Source organism: Miscanthus floridulus, chromosome 8, assembly GCF_019320115.1.
Source record: "Miscanthus floridulus cultivar M001 chromosome 8, ASM1932011v1, whole genome shotgun sequence".
Lineage (NCBI taxonomy): Eukaryota > Viridiplantae > Streptophyta > Magnoliopsida > Poales > Poaceae > Miscanthus > Miscanthus floridulus.
This window is the reverse complement of record NC_089587.1, coordinates 78,326,755-78,342,276: the sequence shown is the minus strand read 5'-3', so window position 1 is coordinate 78,342,276 and position 15,522 is coordinate 78,326,755. Positions and strand designations below refer to the sequence as shown.

General features: G+C 44.8%; 1 pseudogene; it reads right to left on the bottom strand.

Moving 5' to 3' along the window:
• Nucleotides 1-8,585: 8,585 nt before the first annotated feature.
• Nucleotides 8,586-11,622, bottom strand: LOC136472689 (wall-associated receptor kinase 5-like; annotated as a pseudogene).
• Between the last annotated feature and the right edge of the window lie 3,900 nt (nucleotides 11,623-15,522).

Below are 15,522 nucleotides of genomic sequence, written 5' to 3'. Positions count from 1 at the left end.
AAGCGGTGCATAATGTCTTGGATGAACTCGACTGCTTTGGTTGCGCTGTATTTCGTGAGTGGTTTGTATTCAATCCACTTGGTGAACTTGTCGATTGCTACAAAGATGTACTCGAAGCCGCCTTTTGCTTTTTTCAGGGGTCCTACTTGATCTAGCCCCCAGCAGGAAAAAGGCCAAGCGGGTGGGATGCAGATAAGATTATGAGCTGGTACGTGGGCTTGTCTTGCAAACATTTGGCAACCTTTGCATTTTCTGACAAGCTCTTCTGCGTCTTTCAAAGCGGTTGGCCAGTAGAATCCTGTGCGAAATGCTTTGCCAACCAGTGTCCTTGAGGAGGTATGATTTCCACAGCAACCTGAGTGTATTTCGTCTAGGATCTCTTTACCTTCTTCAAATGAGACACATTTTAGGAGTACTCCTGATGATGCTGCTCTTTTGTAAAGTTTATCTCCTACTAGAACGTATTTTTTGCTTCTGCGAACAACTTGGGTGGCTTCTACCTTATCTGCTGGCAATTTGTTTTCTTCGATATAGTCGGTGAAAACTTGGCTCCATGAAGTGTTGATTACTAAGATCTGAACGCTTTTAGCCTGAATTTCATGTGTTGTTTCACCGGGTTGTTTGATAGAGGGAACTGATAGCTCTTCTATGAATACTCCGGGTGGAACCTTTGCTCTATCTGATCCGAGCTTGGCAAGGACATCTACTGCAATGTTGGAATCGCGTAGGACGTGTAAAATTTCTAATCCTTGGAAATGTTTTTCAAGTTTCCGTATTTCAGCACAGTAAGCACCCATGTTTTCTTTGGTGCAATCCCAATCTTTGTTGACGTGGTTGATGACTACTGCTGAATCGCCGTATACGAGTAATCTTTTTATTCCGAGGGTAATTGCCACTCGTAGCCCGTGGATGAGGGCTTCATATTCTGCTTCGTTATTTGTAGCTTGCCATAATATCTGAAGGACGTACTTGAGTTGTTTTCCTTCTGGAGAAATGAGGAGAACGCCTGCACCGGCCCCGCCTAGTTTGAGTGATCCGTCAAAGTACATCTTCCAGTGGTTAAGGATTGTATCTGATAAAGGCTGTTGAATCTCTGTCCATTCGGCCACAAAATCGGCGAGGGCTTGAGATTTGATTGCTTTCCGTGGGGTGAAATTGATGTCAAGAGCTCCAATTTCAACTGCCCACTTGGATATGCGCCCCGTGGCATCTTTATTGTGTAGGATGTCTCCGAGTGGAAAATCTGTCACCACGGTAATCTTGTGGCTTTCGAAATAGTGGCGAAGCTTCCGTGAGGTGATGAGTAGAGCGTAGAGTAGTTTTTGTACATGTGGGTACCGGATTTTGGATTCTGATAGTACTTCGCTGATGTACTATACGGGACGTTGCACTTTATACACACGCCCTTGTTCTTCTCTTTCTATGACTATTGCTGTGCTGATTACGGTAGGAGTTGCCGTAATATATAGCATCATATCTTCATCTTTCTTTGGAGGTGTCAGGATAGGCGATGAGGTGAGGTATTCTTTAAGTTTTTTGAAAGCTTCGTCGGCCTCTATTGTCCACTCGAACTTGTCTGTCTTCTTTAGTAGTTTAAAGAAAGGTAACCCGTTTTCGCCGAGTCTTGATATGAAGCGGTTGAGGGCCGCCATGCATCCTGTTAGTTTCTGCACATCTTTGACACTTCTAGGTGGGCCCATTTCTGTTATAGCTCGAATTTGCTTGGTGCTGGCTTCGATCCCGCGCTGACTGACCAAAAATCCGAGTAGTTGTCCTGAGGGAACTCCAAATACACATTTATTTGGGTTCAATTTCCATCTCCATCTCTTCAAGTTTTTGAAGGTTTGCTTTAAATCTTCAATTAGAGTGTCTGGGTTCTTTGTTTTTACCACCACATCGTCCACGTATGCCTCCACATTTTCACCGATTTGATTCCCAAGGCAAGTCTGGATAGCTCTTTGGTACGTGGCGCCAGCGTTCTTTAGTCCAAACGACATGGTCTTATAGCAGTAGGCACCAAACGGGGTGATGAAAGATGTCTTGCTCTGGTCTTGTTCTTTTAGTGCGATCTGGTGATACCCTGAATAGCAATCGAGAAAAGATAATAGTGCAGATCCTGCTGTTGAGTCAACTATCTAGTCAATGCGTGGTAGCCCGAACGGATCTTTTGGGCAATGTTTGTTGAGATCTGTGTAATCGACGAACATGCGCCACTCGTCTGTGTTTTTCTTCTGCACAAGGACCGGGTTTGCTAGCCAATCTGGATGAAGGATCTCCTTGATGAATCTGGCTGCCATCAGTTTTGTTATTTCCTTTTTAATTGCTGCCTTTTTGCCGGGTGAGAATCATCGTAGCCGTTGCTTTACAGGCTTGGAGCTTTTATTAACATCAATTCTGTGCTCAGCCAACTCCCTTGAGACTCCTGGCATGTCGGCCGGCTTCCAAGCGAAGATATCTTTGTTGTCCCGAAGAAAGTTGGTGAGCGCGAGTTCCTATTTTGCCGAGAGGTGAGCACTGATGGTTGCTGTCTTGGAGGTATCGCCTGTGCCTAAGTCAATTTGCTTGACGTCGGCTTCTTTTGGTGGTGCGATGATGCTAGGCTTTTTAGCCGGTATTTCTAATTCTTCTTGGCTTGTCTCTATAGCGATTGCGGCTATTTCTTTTCTTCCATTGTCGGCTTGCGCTTTAGCTGCAATTTGGATTGCCTGAACGTCGCAGTCAAAAGCACGCTTCAAATCGCTTCGAAGAGAAAGGATACCGTTGGGTCCTGGCATCTTAAGCAGTAAGTACGGATAATGTGGTATTGCCATGAATTTGGCCAGTGCTGGACGTCCGAGGATTGCATGATATGACGAATCGAAGTCGGCGACCTCAAATTTGATAAACTCTGTTCGGTAGTTTGAAGAAGTTCCAAAGGTAACAGGTAAAGTAATTTGTCCGAGTGGCATGGCTGCTTTGCCGGGTACTATTCCGTAAAAAGGTGTGCTTGTTGGCGTAATTATCCCGGCGAGTTGTAGTCCCATTTTCCTTAGAGTTTCTGAAAAGATGATGTTGAGTCCAGCTCCTCCATCGATTAGTACTTTGGTGACGGTCATACCAGCAATAGTCGGATCTAGAACCAGTGGATAATGGCCTGCGTTTCCCACGCTAGTCCATTGGTCTTCTCTGGTAAATTGGATAGGATACTGTGACCAATTGAGGTATCTTGGTGTAGCCGGTTCTGCTATCATAATGGTCCGCAGTGCTAGTTTTTCTTGATGTTTGCTTCTGCAATCCGGAGCCCCTGAGAAGATCACTGCTACCGTTCCCCTGGGTTTTTGGAATCCTTTGTCCTCGTGGTTGTCTTCTTCTCTTTTCTGATTGTCCTCTTTGGTGTTTTCCTTACTATCTTTTCTTGTGTATCGATCATTGAAAGTGTAGCAATTTCCGATGGTGTGCCTCCCACTAGGGTGCAATGGGCAACGTATGTTTTCAATGTCATCATATCTTCTGGGTTTGGAAAACTTCTTTGATTTGTCAGCCATTGCCACAATATTGTCTGGTCTACGTTTTCTTTCTTGATGTCTGCTATTTCGGTGATTTTGCTTGTCCGAGTTGTCCTGGTTGCTTCTGTCCGGGAACCTCTCTCGTGTTTTTTCTTCTGCAGTAATCATCTTTTCTACTGTTCGTCTGAATTCTTCATTGTTTCTCGGATTTTCTTTGTAGAAGTCTTGAAATTGCCACCTAGCCATGATTCCGTGAGAGAAAGCTTCACTTACTTCTCGTTCGGTTATGTCATGCACTTGAGCTCGTAGTTCGCCGAATCATCGATAGTAATTTCTGAGACTTTCACCTCCCTTTTGCTTGAGTCCTTTTAGTTCTGCATGAGTAATTGGGTGTGTAATGATTCCTGCGAAATTCTCACAAAAAGCTCTTTGCAAATCCTCCCAATTTCTGATAGATCCTGGGTTCAGTTTGTCGAACCATTGGAGGGGCATGGCCTCTAGTGACATGGGAAAGAAAAGGGTTTTGATATCGTCGTCTCCTCCGGCTAGTTCAATTGATTGTGAATATATTCTGAGCCATTGCCTTGGTTCAGTTTTGCCATCATACTTGGAGTGGTTAGACGGTTTGAATTTGTGAGGTAATCGTACCAATGCAAGCCTGTTCGCGAAACAGGGGAACCTGTCGTGTGCCTTGGTTTCTTTGAATTCAGATTCAGCACCTTCTTCTGGCCAACTGTTGTTCTGATGGGAATAATCTTGCGAGGTTGTCTGGGTAGGTACCCTACTCCTAGTCTTCCTTGGTTGTTCAAATCGGTGGCCCTAATTATGTTCCTTCCTACTTCCTCCGTCATGGCTTCCACCCGGTCCAAGTCTTTCGAAAGCGGATTTCCTTTGATTTTGATCTTCTTGCCTGTGGGTTGTTGATCTGGCGGGTAGTCTTGATCGAGCTCTCTCTTCATGCGTTCTCGGGATCGTCGATCGGAGCAAGTCCTGGAGCTGTTCATACTTCTCACCAGGATGTGAAGTTGCTCCGAGTTCTTCTAATGCTTCTCGAATCTTATCGTAAGGCGTATTTGCTGTGCGTCTTCCTTCGACTTCTCGTTGCGATTTTCTTTTGTCGTACTCAACCAATTCTGACTCATATCTGATCCAAGCTTCCCTGCGCTGCCTAGCACGGTGTTGGCGCCCTTGCTTCAACTTGTTTTTTCTTTCTCTAGCTTGTTTCTGACTTTCGGTTTCTCCATCGTAGCCCTGGGCAAAGGGTGATATGTTGGATTCTGATTCATCTGATGATCTGACATCGGGTGCTTCCGGGGGATTTAATGGTGACCGCGGACGTCGAACCATGAGCACTTCTCATGCGTGAGTCGTTCTATTATTGGCATTAGTTTTCATGCTGTCGGAGTCGCTGATAACTTTAGTAGATGCCTCGGTGTCGTAGATCGAGTCTCCTTCTTGGTAAGGTAGAATAGCCGTTGTTGTTGTGCCGACTAGTTGGGTTCCGCTACCTTCAGGAACGGAACCTGGCCAGTGGATGATACAGTCTTGCGATGTTATCGTTAGCACGAGACCCTCCTGAGCTCCTATCAGTGGTATCCCGAATCTTGGATTGATAGATCTTTCGAACTGTCCTTGATAGGATTTTGCCATGTTGTCGAGCCCAAATGAAAAAGAACTCGACTTCTTGAGAGAACTCTGAGGATAATCCGAGTTGTTTTGGGTTGTGCTCTGGAATCTTGCCAAAAAAGAACTCGGTTTCTTGAAAGCTCTCAGATAAAACTTCGCCTTGGAGCTTGAATTCGAATCGGATACGAGTGGTCGTGAAATCTGATTTGAATCGAATACTATGAGCTGCGCGAATCTTCTGGTGAGCTGATCCGTTGTAGTTGTTGAAATAGGAAATTCTTTATGATGATCTGGATCTTTGAGGAGATGGCCCTGAAGCTTGCCGTTGTTGTCTGCCTCACAGATCCATGAGCCGAAGATGAAAGTTGATCCCGTCGGGAAGATTATGTTGTCGAGGTCCATCGAGCTCTCGGATGCAAAGTCGCCAAAAGGCCCCTACCTGGCGCGCCAGCTGTCGATGTTTCACCACCGATAGCCTACCACGGGGGTACCCGGGGCAGTATGTTCGGGCTTCGACGTATGCTGAACTCGATGGTTAACGCAAGAGACAGCCGATTTATCCTGGTTCAGGCCCTCGATCGTAGATCGAGTAATAACCTTACGTCCAGTCGGCCTTAGCCTTTGCATTGGATTGATTGTGATATGCTGTGTTGTACCATTGTTGTCCTCTCAGGAGCCCTGCCCTCCTTTATATAGTCAGGAGGCCAGAGTCCTAGTCGGTTTATAATGAGATTTCCTAATAGGATTACTTAATAGTTCTACTACTAAGATTACATGGGAAGAATCCTAGTTGAACTAGATCTTCTCTCTCCCTTGTGGGGTATTCTGTGGGTCCCGCATCGACAGACATAATGCACAAGCTTGAATGTGTAACTAAGTGCTCAATTTTTCCATCAAATACATCCTCAAATCTTTAGCCAAGGCAACAAGTCCACCATTTCCTACTCTTGTGTCCTGGCAGGCGCAGCACTTGTCGCGCAAGGGGGTGCAGCGATGGCCGTAGTGCGGCACTGCCGCACCTTAGCCATGACTTATCTGACCGTTGGGTGAAGGGGTATTTATACCTCTTCTTCTTCCCCACAACGGTCACCTGCTTCTAGATCTCGACCAAATCAATTACAATGCGCTCCCAGTTCTCTCTGACCTCCATTGGAGACTCCAAGCTCCCCAAAGCTTTCTCCCTTGATTTCCTTGCAAATTCATGTGAGATTAAGCCTCCAAAAGTGATTAGAGAGTGGATCCAACTGATTCTCAACTCTTAGAGCACTTGGCTCGCGTTTTAGCCGGTGGATTGTGTTTGTTACTCTTGGAGCTTGCTCCTAGCCGGCTAGGCGTCGCCCGGAAGCTTTCAACCCTTGTGTGGCTGCTCCGGGACGTTTGTAATCACCCAAGCATCCAGTAAGAACCCCCTCATCTCAAGGATTCACTTCCTTGACTTGAGAACAAGGTAGGGTTGCAAAGCCTAAGCCTTAGTGGCAAGCCTCAACAACGTAGATGTAGACAAGCCTTAGTGGCGAGTTGAACCACGGGATAAATTCTTGTGTCACTTGTGTTCTTGCTTTATTACTTGCAATCATTGTTTGTGTGATGATTTTAGGGTTTGGTCCTGATCTACTCATTTGAGCATCTTCTACTACTTCTAGCTGATGATCTAGGATCTACCATGCATCAGGAAGCTTAGTAATTTTCCCGATCTAAATTTCCATTGATTTTTTGGGAATTGTGAAGCGAAGTTGTCTTCAGGTACAGTAGTGCTGCTGTTTCACGTAGCAGTGCCACAGGTTGAAAGCGGCAGTGCCGCAACTGGAATTTGATTTCGGTTCAAGTTTGTTTTGAACACGCCTATTCAAACCCCTACCGTGACCAATTAGACACTACGCTTAGAGTTTGAACTTAAGACATGAATTAAAAATTGTAACAACTAATAAGATTAAAAGTTGAAAGTCGAAATATAGATTTATGATGTTACAAGATGGATGCAAGTGAGGTGGTATAACAAGCCAATGTTTCAATTTAAATACAAATTTAAAAACCCAAACATGTGCAATGCAAAAGGATAAACCACATATAGAGTAATTGATAAATTCACCTATGAACTTTTAAATACTTATATAACATAAGACTAGATATCTTATTGAACCACAGGTTGATGGGCTAGTTATTGCAAATATACATAAGGATGAAAACGGAAAGGAAATATCCCGAACCGAACCGCACCGTTTTCTACATTTGACCCGAGCGAATTCGTATTTTCGGACAAAATACGGAATACTAAATTCGAATTCGAAATTCAGAACACCAAATTCGAAATCGGATCGAATTCGGTTTAGGCTTTGTTCGACCGATTTCTACTTTTCTACTTTTAATTCGGAATATTTCGAATTCGAAATTCGGTTTCGAAATTCGGTTTAAACCAAATTTGGCCCACTACAAGTCCAACCTTAGAAAAATTATATCTTTTTCATACGATCTCGGATGAAGATGATTTTTATATGAAAATTGTAGCTCTCAACGAGATCTACAACTTTCTAGTTCTTAGTTTTTTCATTTGATGTCTTGAAGATGTTCAAAAAAATTAAACAAAGTCAGCGATATATTAATCGCGTACAAACGCTTGTTGCCTTAAAAAAATCATATCTTCCTTACGTCGTGTCGAATGGAGATACTTTTTAAGAAAGTTGTAGGACTTGTTAATTATTATGTACTTGTTAATTGTTATGCACTTGGTCCTACGGGTCAATGTTCCGTATTGATTTTTCGTATACCGACCGTGTTCGACATAATTTCGCTCGAATTAGTTCGTTTTCGAAATTTTTGATATTCCGTAAGTTCGTGTTCGTTTTCGTGTCCGGCTTTACCGTTTTCGTTTTCGTATTCAAAATGTAGAAGTAGAAAACGGTTGAGAGTTTTTTCGACCGTTTTCATCCCTAAATATACATATAATTTTGGGTAGAACTTGAGACTTCGTAAAAAAGAGTCAAGAAATGCACAAGCAACAAATGTTAAAAAGCTCGGAGCGTACATATAGTTTATATACACTAGCTATTATGCATATACGCCGTCGTGAAAAAAGTCAAGAAAAATGCACAGTAAACAAATGTTAAAAGGCTCGGGCCGGCAGGGAAGCCATTGGTGGGGACGGTCTAACTGCCTCCATTCTTATTCAGAAGAAAAGCACAAGAAACTGGAGTACAATTCTGGTTGCGTTTAGTGACGCAATAACACGTTGACAGTAAGAGTTGTAGCATGAATTCAAATCACAATGGCATTCAGCCTGTATTACGAGTTACAACATGCATATGACAGGAAGTGCAACCTCTCAAGTATTGAAACAACAGTGACCATAGGATAGCCCTATACAGATCTAGTGTGGAAAAGTTCACTGCAGATGCTTCAAAAGAAGCTTCAAAGGATGAAAAAAATAGAAAAAATATAAAAGGAGAAACAATTTTTAAGTTGGACGGGAGCAGATGATCAACGAGGAAAGCTCATCGACGACAAAAACTCCTGTTCCATGCTATACCGCCTGCTCAAGTTGTAATCACCAGCATAGGAATCACGGCCTTGAACTGGTGGACCGTTCAGCCCAACTGCATATTCTTCGGTCCTTTGATTCCTTCCAGTATTGTCTGCCGAACTCTGCAACGCTTGTAATCTCATCTCAACTTGCCTCATCGTGGGCCTGTCCTCGCCCTTCGAGTTTAAGCACATCATGGTAATGGCTGCCACTTCCCTGGTTTCTTCTTCTTCCGCCTCCTCAGTGACTTGAGGGTCCAGAATCTCCCAGAGCTTGTCCTCGCTCACCGACAAAGAAAATTGTGAAACTAGATTGAAGCCTTCAGGTGAGACGTAAGATGACGGTTTCCTACGCGTCAACAGCTCCACAAGTATCACACCGAAGCTGTACACATCACTTTTCTCAGTGAGCCTGCTTGTTTGGTAGTACTCAGGATCCAGATATCCAAAAGTTCCTTGAATGGTTGTTGTGACAGAAGTTTGATAAATGGGGATACCTCGAGATGCTCCAAAGTCCGACACTTTTGCTGTTAACCGATCATCTAGCAGTATGTTGGTTGTCTTTATGTCTCTATGGATTACCGACACCGAAGCAGAAGAATGCAGATAAGCGAGAGCTCTCGCAATTTCAAGGGCTATCCTCTTGCGCTCCTTCCATGGCAATGATAGTGGAGCACTGACATGAAGATGTTCGTGAAGCGTCCCATTTGAAATGAATTCATAGACTAGCAACGGTACTTCTGTCTCGAGGCAACATCCAAAAAGATTCACTACATTTCTGTGATTTACTTGAGAAAGTATGGCAACCTCATTGATAAAATCATTGATTTCTCTCTTGATTGCATGTCTTGACCTTTTTATAGCGACGACCCGTTGGTCAGACAAAATACCTTTGTACACAGTTCCATGGCCTCCGCCACCGAGTTTTCGAGTTTCATCAAAACTGTTTGTGGCCCGTTCAAGCTCTTCTAAGCTGAAGATCATCCTTTCAGCAATATCCCTGTCTACCAGTTGCTGCAGTAAAAGACCTCTGTTTTGCTTGAAGTAAAATTCTTTCATTATTTTAACTTTTCGAGCTTTGGCCTTTCTCCTTATGACAACAATAGCAAGAATAAATAGAAGAATGACAATGCCACTTCCAAGTCCGATTGCAATGACCAACCCTGGATATACATGAAAAATGAAATTCTGAATTATGTACTTCGACAAACCTTTTTATAATCGAAGTGGTATGAGATCTACCCATCATTATATAATAAGAAAGGAACAAACAACAAAACAGGTTCAAGCTGATCCCGACACCAAAAGGGTTTGAATGTAGAAAAACACGATCCTAGGGAACTAACACCTCCCGAGGCATTATAGTCAAGATGAAGATTCAACCACATGGGCTGAGAAAACCTCAGAACTCTGGCTTCATCCTTAAGGGCCACATCATAACCGAGTCCAACCATGACCTCTTGGGCTAACAACCGTTGCAACTACTCCTGGTAGGAGGGACTAGACCAACCATAGTCGCCAGTCGCCACAGGTTAGCACCCTACCACTACTTTTTGGTTTGCTAGAGATATTTTTTTGGTGCCACCAAAATTTGAACCTTGTTCCATAGCTCCCTCCCATGGAGAGTCTACTGCTACACTACAAGAGTGTTGGTAAAAAAATCGACCAACCTAGGAGAAACTAGGTGGCTTTTAATTAAGAAGAATTAGGCACCAAAATTCACCTCGATGAGAACTTATGGTGTACATCCACACTCATGACCAACTAGGCTAGGCTTAGTTCCTTAGAATATAAACAACAGATCTAGTGATCAGGATATTGAATGATTTTTTTTCATGTTACCTGCAAATTTCAATTTGCTTGGACTACACCCATCTTTTACTCTGGGGTTGCCGGAGGTGCCAGATGGGCAGATACAATCATATGATCCTATTGTATTTATGCATCGCCCAAAGCATGGGGGTGGATATGGCTGTGTGCACTCGTCAACATCTATTACAAGTTCAATCATGAATAAACAAGTAATTACTAATTAGTGGAAAGTAATCACATGGTAGAAGTTGGACCTGAACTGGAAAGATGCATACCTTGGCACCCATTAGGCATGTACGGGTTCCCAACATAGCCTTGATTGACACATGGCATTTATACCCTCGTGGAGGGTCATCATAGCAGTCACTCTTGTCACTGCGGCAACCATAGTCACCTGGACTTTCTCAGCTTCTGAACAAGATGAGTTACCAAACATCCAAGTTAACCACAGTGTTGGTTGGCACTTCTGGGACAGATTCTGGAGAGGCCGCATGCTTCTGCAACTGTATGGCAAATCCTGTCCTCCTCCAGTATTCCCCCTTCTCCACAATATATGTGGCGTTGAACGGATCCCTTGGGCCAGACATGGTTGAGTTCGCTGCTTCATCGAGGGGAACGAGCTTGATTGCGTAGATATTGCTGTCTTCTGAAACCTCCGTATAACAGCAGCCAATACCAGAGCATGTGCCATCGATGGGCACCTTGGGATAACCAGTCTGGCAGCTGGAATTACAGGTGCTGGCGTTGACTCCTGCTCCGGGGAGACTGACCGAAAACCTGAAACCACACCCCAAGGCAACGAACACATTTTGGGCTGCTGATACGCGATAGAGCCTGTCATCTAATGAGCTGAGATTCCAGTTCTCGTCATATCTGCTTTTCCCTAACAACGGATGGAAAAGAGTGTCAAGGTACACAACTCTAGGATTCAACTTTATTTGACAACTCGATATCCAGCGCTGTTCATGTACAGCACGGGAGGGTCTTCTTCCGTTTTGCACGCGAGTTTGAACCCCTCATGGAAGTAGCATCGCTCGTCGCCGATGCCGAAGGGGTAAGGTATGCTTATGTTGTGGCATTTGGATGTGCAACCAGGAATTGCCCCCATGTCCTGTGAAGATAGTGTTGGTATTGTTGCTAGAAACTGCAACAAGTGCAGAGCTGCTATGGCAAGTGTGTGCATTGTTGCCTAAGGCACAAGGAAAAAGAAGTAGTCGAGTAGCAGATAAGGCTTAGTGGCTGGGAATGGGATGCATCAGTTCATGCTGCATATATAAGCAATGAGCCCTCATAGAGCTTTTGCGGACCTGTTCAATGCAAATCAGATGAAGAGTTGGAAAGTCTCTGCTAGCTACACTGTTACTGATGTCATTAGGTGACATTTTTTGACATTTCAAGTAAGGCGTGATAATATTCATATTGTATTGAGGGAAGTTATTATCTGTCAGTAGGTTATATTAACCTTAAAACACAAGGAGGCACCACTGAGACACAAATAGTCAAAGCCAAGAAGCAAATTGTTGCCATATTGCAACAGGCTAGTACAGAGTTGTTGCAGAATGCAGATTAATGGAAAGGTAATCATCTGAGGCCTCAAAACAGAAATTGCAAGTAGGGGGGGGGGGGGGGGGGGGGGGGGGCAGCTGGTGCATCAATGAAAATATGAGGAGGGTGAGGGAGAAGTAGAGGTGTAGGAAAGAAGAAAAATAGAGAGAGAGGAAGAAGAAAAGACCAGCTCCTCTTCAATCCTGTTCTGAATCTGCCACCGGTGGCAAGCGTGTACATCGTTGCACAAGGACAAGGACAGGGTGCAGTAATCGATGTGATTTGGTGCCTGTGGGGTTAGGTTACATACGATTTGAAGACCTAGTGTAAACAAATGATGACCATAAGTCTTTGGTGACCTGGTCTATGCAAACAAGCCGTAATCAAGAATTTGAAATTCCTTGGCTAGATAACACTGTTGGAGATGCCATTAGGTGACAGAATGAGCGAGACTAAAAGACAGCGACCCGACAAGGACAGACAGGCTGCATTATGAAATAAGAACAGAAAGCCACCTCTATTGGTTCATATTAGTGGGTGATCCGCCCTGAGTTTTTTTTGAATCACTTGGGTTTAAGAAAGTGAAAAGGGTTAACAGTAAACAAGCCTAAGCAGGGACATAGGGAAAGGACAGAAAAAGATGGACCAGCAGAGAGACATGGCTGAAACTTGGCTGAAACTGGCTGAAAAACACTGTTCTGACTGAATTGTTGTGAGAGAAAAACATTGTTCCCGCTGAAAAAACAAGCCGAACAAGCCAGTTTCTGGATAAGCCGAATGGGCCATAGAGTTAATCAATAAAATAAAGCTAGTCAATCTCACAAGAGCTGAGGACAAAACTTCTAATATTGCTTCCATGTATCGAATCAAATTAAAAACACGAAAGGTATGCCATGTAGTCTCTAAAGTCTAAGACGAAATTTCAGTGCATGTAAGACCCGTGGCTGCCGACGATCGCCGGTGATGTGAGAGAGACAGGGTAGCACGCCGGAATCGGCCAACGGAGCAGAGGAACCTCTGTCTCGCGTTTGCTGTATTCAGTAATGTAATTGTCGATGCCTTATTACAGTAAGTGTTCAGCATATATGGCTCAAGCCGCTGGTCTCAAATGACCCCACATGTCATCAACTATCTATTACATAAATGATGCGAATACGTTTTCCTATTTGGGACACGCCCTTCGCCTGTGTCTTCACCCTTGCATCCGTGACATCTCCCCCCGCTGAAGGTTCTGCTTGTCCCCAAGCAGGTGCTGCTGGAAAATGCTTCTTGACTGACGTGATAGTCCTCCCAAGTTGCTGATTCCTTTGGTAACCCTGTCCAAGTGATCAGTACCTGTGGAACAGCGTTGTTACCTTCTTGACGAGTCTGCGTTCGAGGATCTTCTCAGGTAGAGCTTCTGTGGCTTCCAGGTCTGTAAGTGTAGGTAGTGTTGTGTACACTGGAGTGTAGTCCAGATGAAAAGCCTTCAACTGTGAGATGTGAAACACTGGGTGCATAGAACTGTCATCAGGTAATTGCAAACGATAAGCCACTGCTCCAATCTTCTCTAGGACCGTGTATGGTCCGAAAAACTTGTATGACAATTTGGGAAATGGTCTGTTTGCTACTGAGGATTGAGTATAAGGTTGAAGGCGCACTAAGACTGAATCCCCGACTGAGAATTGCTGATCAGTTCTGTTTCTGTCTGCAAAAATTTTCATCCTATTCTGAGCCTGTTGAAGCCATTGCTTGAGATTCTATAGATGGAGATCACGATCCTCAATGAGTTGAGTTACTGATGGTGATGCTTCTGGTGTTGGAGAGGGATTCCCACTCAGATCAAGGTCATACCCATATAGTGCCTTGAAAGGGGAACATCCAATTGAACTATGATATGAGGAGTTGTACCAGAGCTCAGCTAGAGGCAGCCATGACTTCTAGGTCTTTGGAGAATCTTGTACTGAGCATCTTAAGTACATTTCAAGGCATTGATTGATCCCTTTCAGTCTGCCCATCTGTTTGAGGGTGGTATGTTGTACTCAAGTTGAGGTTGACCTTGTAAAGCTTGAACAACTCCCTCCAAAAAGAGCTCACAAAGATAGTATCTCTATCTGAGACTATTCTTTTTTGAAAGTAATAGCAGGAGCTCTGCCTTTCAATTAAGAAGAATAGAATTGGCCTAGTTTATAAGGGCAACCGGGCCTGAAAACCTTACATAGGCACAGATTAAAACACAGAAAATACCCACAACACCATAATATCATAGCCCTGACGACTAACACACAAAGGTACCACAAATGCCAATGACGCCCACCGCGTGTCCTCAGTGTCCGAACTGACCACAAGCAGCAAAAAGCAGCTCCGGCTTCCCATGGTGAAGAACAACTGTCGGTACAGAAAGTGACCAACTAGTGAATATTTTTAGTTTTGTTGTACGTTGTGATTCGGAGGTGGCCTAGCACTCAATGATACAGGATTTATACTGGTTCAGACAATGTGCCCTACGTCCAGTTTGGGTCGTTCAGTGACTTTATTCCTGAGCCCATGTGCTCGAAGTCTGTAGTGGGGTTACAAACGAGAAGGAGAAAGGAGGGGTGTTCAAGAGGCCCGGTCGGGTCCGACCGGAAGGGCCGAGGGCGACCGAAACTCCGCTATGAGCTAGAAGTCCAAGCGTGTGCTTGAGGGGTTGTGAGCTATCGATCTAGTGAGTCTGAACTTGAAGAAGTCGACCTCCTTCGTTGGAGGGAGCGCATCCCCTTTTATAGATGAAGGGGATGGCTTTATAGGTGAGAGGGGGAGAGTACGGATGTTACTAAGCCTTGTTGCCTACACCGATGAGGACAGTGATGATGGTAGGCGCCCACAATATTGTTGACGTCACTGTAGAATGTCAGGTGCACATGGGAGGTTGCGTTGGCTTCTTCAGGAAGGGTGGATGTCGGTACCTGTAAAATACTATTGTTATGTGAGGAGCCCTTACCACGTGTACCAGGTATGGTGAATCCTAGCACCCACTATCGATGCCCAGAGGCATGGGGGCCTTTTTGCCGTATGGGAGCCCAATGGCGCCTACAATACTGTAGACACAAATGTCGGTGCCTACAATACTATTTGTGTCAGGGCGGTTGTGAAGCACTGTTCCCGCAGGCGTACAGGGTATGGTCCCGGTATCATGGTTTGACTTTGCGCTGCCTTCTCCGTTCTCCCCTGGTCCCTTCCGAGTGGACGTCCCCGGTCGGATGGCCCCAGTCAGCCTTGGCCGCGCCAGTCGGAGAAGAGCGGTAAGCAGGCTTCCAACGGGGTCCCCGGTCGGAGACGCGGGGTCAGAGTAGGAAGCAGCGTTTTGGGCTAGGCCTTTTCGATCGGAGAGACCATCCAGAGGCGGCTGGTGCCCGAAGCGAGTGCTCCGGTCAGAGAGGTGGGCCGAAGAAGTTGATGAGCGGGCGCTTGTTCTTTCGGGCAGACCTTCCGGTCGACGACCGGACTGTCCTTCTGGCCCGTCGTGTTTTAGACTCTTGGGCCGGCCCATGAACTATATGATGTTTCCTTGGGCCGA